The sequence below is a fragment of the Calidris pugnax genome, unplaced genomic scaffold (genome assembly GCF_001431845.1).
Source record: "Calidris pugnax isolate Ruff unplaced genomic scaffold, ASM143184v1 scaffold210, whole genome shotgun sequence".
Classification (NCBI taxonomy): domain Eukaryota; kingdom Metazoa; phylum Chordata; class Aves; order Charadriiformes; family Scolopacidae; genus Calidris; species Calidris pugnax.
This window is the reverse complement of record NW_015091004.1, coordinates 322,186-327,188: the sequence shown is the minus strand read 5'-3', so window position 1 is coordinate 327,188 and position 5,003 is coordinate 322,186.

The window sequence follows — 5,003 nt, the reverse complement described above, 5'->3', positions numbered from 1 at the left end:
ATGAAATATGCAGAAAAATGTTGGGTTTCTAATGATCTGAACTCCTTCAGTCAAGACAAGAGTCGGCTTGCAAAGAATGTGAATTATTTATGTGTAGATAATAATGAGAAGGGAGAGCATGAGGAAAAAGGAGTTTGACTTTCATTCCCCTCAGCGCTGCTCCCCGGGCTTTGCCCTGCCCAGAATAGCTATTCCTGATTATTCCAGGTGGACTAATTTATGTGGGGACCTTCCTCTGATTCTGTTAGCAGAACCCCCCCTTTTTTGCTTTAATGCAATCCACCGTGGATGCAATTGCAAAATGGGGAGGGGAGGGGAAGATTTTTCTCCCCAAATTCATCCTAAACCTGTATTCCTTTGCATTCTTGTGTATCCTAGATTAACTTTTCTCTGGAAAAGCACAGAAATCCAACTTCCAGCTCCAGCACCAGCTTTGCAAATGCAGTGTCTCACCCTGAAGAAACCTCATTGTGTTGGTATAAGTCCTGACATATATATATATATTTTTTTTAGAAATCCTAGCAAGGGCAAATATACAGCTTCTGAAAAAACTGCCGTGGCAGAAGAACAGTTTCAATAAACAGATTCAATATACGAAACATCAGGAGATCTTGGACTGCAGGAAAGTGCCTGGGAGCCTTACCCTGTGTGGTGTGACTTTGAGAGGGAGATTCAGTTCTTGCTCGTGTACAAAAAGTCCTGCAGTGCTTAAATGGAGGAAAGACACAAAAATAAGTGAAGATCTACAGCTCAGCTGCTCTTTGCAGCGGGGGGAAATGTTGAAAAGGAAGGGGAAGGTGTTTGGAAGGAGGAAACAGACACTCAAGTGCATTTCTCCTCTTGATGTGAGCTCCCAGGACGTTGCTAAGGGCAGTTCATGAAAAGTCTACACCTGCTGGCAAAACACAGCTGAAGGCAAGGGGTGGTTAGAGCTGAAAAGGTAAATCTGCTTAAAAAGATGCCCTTTTTGGCAGCTTCAAGTCTGATTTAAATCTGCTTAAAAAGATGCCCTTTTTGGCCAGCAGAATATTGGCAGCTTCAAGTCTGATTCAGAAAATAATGCAAGGAAATTTTTAAAAAGCTCAGACTTGGTTTTGGTTGGTTTTTTTTTTTTCCTTTCCCCATCTCAAAAGGGACTGATCTGTTTCTTTTCAAAGCAAAGAGAGGTTAAGCCTAAACTTGAATTCCTCACGCCATCAGCAGGTTGTTTTTTTTTTTTCTTGTTCTGTCTTGACTTTGCTGTTGATGGGGGTCACTTGGAAAAACAAACTGAGCCATACGGAGATCTTCTCTCCTCCCCATCCTCCACAACTGCCATTAGCAGAGATAGGGATAGGATGGGAGTGGGGCCAGTTTACTGTCCCTGCTTGAAACCACCCCTTTAGCCAGCCCCACACTAATGGCAAAAAGGTCTAAGGGTTGTGTCTTAACTGAGTGAAATAGGAGAGAGAATAGGACAGGCTTTGCAAAGGTGGCACCTAGTGAAGTTGATCGAGTTGCTTGGTGCAGGTAGGAACTAAAGCTAGTGGAAAGTCACATTCTGATAGAAAAAAAAGACCAGGATGCAGGATGGGCATGGACAACATGCCCGTGGATAACGTGCCTTTAATTACTATTGATTACTTAATTGTGCTCTCCATGGCTCAGCTTAAGACAACCATGTTAATTGCATACAAACAAGCTCTGGATATGGACGAGTTCTGGATGTGTACAAGCCATGACAGAGACAGCAAGTCATTGAAATCCTGTCCCCTGCAGGTTTGGCCCCTTGTTATCTTCCCTTTGACCTGCCACAGAAGACACTTTCTGGTGATTTGCTCCAGGGTTTGATTGTTAACTCCCCCAGATGATTTTTGGGTTGACCTGATGGCTGAGGGTTTTGCTTTGGGGTGCTCACACCTCCTTGGGGACTATTGAGGCAGGAAAGATCATGTCCAGCAGCTCAAGGGGGACATCTCAGGCTCTGGATCTCGAGAACAAGAGGGACAGGGGAGTCCCTTCGCTACCCTGGTGCTTCTCTTTCAGCTCAGCTGAGACATGGTTCTCAACAGTCATCAGGAGAAATGGGAAATAAAAGCAGGAAATGAAACCCCAGGATCCTTGCAGAACCCTGTCTGGGCCGCAGCAAAGTCCCCGAGCTGGCCTGGATCCAGCAAGCTCTGCGAGACAAGAACGGTGTGGGACAGAGTGAAAAAATCAGTTTTAAGCTTAGAGTGCTCAGGCTAGGCCTAACATCTTTGAGGGAAAGCAGCAAATCTTACTGTGGAAGAATTAGGAAGAAATCGACTTACAAAACAAAACACTGGCAGAATCTCACATCAACACGGGCTCCAGGCAACAAAATCAATCACAATCACATTTTCCAGGCCATGCTGGTCGTCAGGCACGATCTTAGCGCAGGGTGGAAGGAGCAGGAAAAAATACAATCTTGAATTCATATGGGTGAAACCAAGAAAATCCATGGTTACAGCATCAAGAACCGCGTCAGCCAAAACATAGGAGAGCCACATGGCAACCATTCCCATGATGAGAAAGGAAGATTTAGAGAGAGCATCAGGACTTGGTCAAGCTTCTTGGTCCAGTCACCATGGGCTTTACTCCAGTAGAGATTTCTGGGCTTTGCCAAAATGCCTGTGCTACCGTGCTGTAGGTATGTTTACACCCCATCAGCTGATGTCCCTGCCAAAGGACTGGAAAACACACCACTCCACATCACCAAGAAGCCTTCAGCCCCTCCAACATCCACCACCAACCTCCTTCCCGCCAACAACAGGACAGCCAAGAGGAGCCGAGACGTGTTTCATCTCCATCATGAGGGTTGTTGCATCAGCATCCAAAATAGAGACATGTTTGAATCAGTCTGATTGTTCTGACGTCCTCAGAAAATTAGCTCTATTAAAAGAAAACAAAGGCAGAAATGCTTCACAGTCTGGGCAACCTGACAGCTTCAGGGCCAGCCCTTCTCAGGAGCTTCTCTCTCTTGTCATAGAATCACAGAATGGTTTGGGTTGGAATGAACCTTAAAGATCATCTAGTTCCAGTGCAGGGTGCAGGCAGGAAGGAGTGGATGTGGCAGGGGGTGTGGAGGGGTACGAGTGTGCCCATCTGTGTGTATCACACCTGTTTGACAACTCTCAATCCATGGTGTTCTCATAATATTGACTCAATCATCCCCAAATTATAAACAATGCTAGCAAAAGACTCCTTCCTATGAAAGAAAAATGGTTGGCGGGGGGGGGGGATTGTGTGTTTCCCTGAGCCTACACTGGCTCCAAAAGCATGTCAGACAGTAATTAATCACTTCAGGGTATTTGCTGATATGTAATTATGTGGAGGGAAAGGTTTGGCAATACACTTTGCTATCCATCATCACTGCGTATCAGTCACGTAGGCTGGGTCATCTCCTAGCCTGGCTGCCAGATATTTCAGGTAAAAATCTAAACCCTCAGATTCAATTTCCAGCATTTCCAATGTCTTGTATCACATTCCTGTCCTGAATACCTCCAGCAAGGTCCTCTCCTGACCAGCTGCATGGGAGATTGATTCATGGAGCGAAGACTTCCAGAACTGCGCTTGGCAAAACGTGGTGTCTTTATGGGCAGATCATAGGATCATAGAATGGTTAAAGTTGGAAGGGACCTCAAAGATCATTGAGTTCCAACCCCCCTGCCCTGGGCAGGGACACCTCCCACCAGACCAGGTTGCTCCAAGCCCCATCCAGCCTGGCCTTGAACCCCTCCAGGGATGGGGCAGCCACAGCTTCTCTGGGCAACCTGTTCCAGTGTCTCACCACCCTCACAGCAAAGAATTTCTTCCTAAAATCTCATCTCAATCTCCCCTCTTCCAATTTAAAACCGTTCCCCCTTGTCCTGTCACTGCACTCCCTGACAAAGAGTCCCTCCCCAGCTCTCCTGGAGCTCCCTTCAGATATTGGGAGGCTGCTCTGAGGTCTCCCCGGAGCCTTCTCTTCTCCAGGCTGAACAACCCCAGCTCTCTCAGCCTGTCTTCATAGCAGAGGTGCTCCAGCTCTCATCATCTTGGTGGCCCTCCGCTGGACCCGTTCCAACAGGTCCATGTCCTTCCTGTGTTGAGGAGGGTGGTTTCTCTCTGGTCTGCCCAGACATTTTCTGGCACACAGATCCTTGGCCAGGAGTTTACCTTGGTTTTACATCCTCTCCACAGGTGCCGTGCAGCAGGCAGTGCTTTTGGAGGACTCTGCCACCTTACCTTCCCTTACAAGCAACACCAGCTCATCACTGGGATGGTCATGTTATGGGGACCTTTGTTTTTTTAGTGGTTTACTAACAGCTCCATGTCCTGGGGGTAACTTTTCACATGGATGTCAGAAGGAAAGAGGAACTTGCCTCAAGGGTGACATAGCAGGTAGAAAGAAACCAGCACTTAGCATTGAACAAAAACAACCCTAAAAAGTAACTTATGAGTAACTTACGAGGATTTTGCAACAGCCTGACTCATTGTTGTATTTATTTATTTTAAACCTGAGGATTTAAAGGACGCCCTCCTACCCACACATTTTTGGGGCAGTCACGGCCCCGTTTTCCAGAAAAATGAACTTCCTGGCTTTCCTGCAAGCCGTGGCATGGCCCCTGTGCCCAGCAGAGAGGCAGAGGCTCAGTGGTTTGGCTGCACAGCAAGCTGCTCTCTCTTATCAGACGTAGCAAGTCCCTTCTGGCCCCTGGCACGACGCGTCCTTGTGGATTTGGCTGTGCTGCCAGATGACACAGGAGACCTTAGCTCTCTCTGGGAGACTTTAACTTGTTTAACTCCGCCTGCTGGAAGTGGTTTTGTCCCTTTTAACAGTTATTTATGCAGAAGTTGCATGCAGAGCCTTTCTGACGTTGCACATGAGTAAGGCTAGGGAAGTCATCTAGAGAAAACCGAGGACGAAAGCAGTGACCAAGCCCCAGAAGGATGGGGGTTTTCCCCCCGCGAGTCAAACAACAAGCCACCAGCACAGCTGGAGATAAAACCCAGCTCTCCCA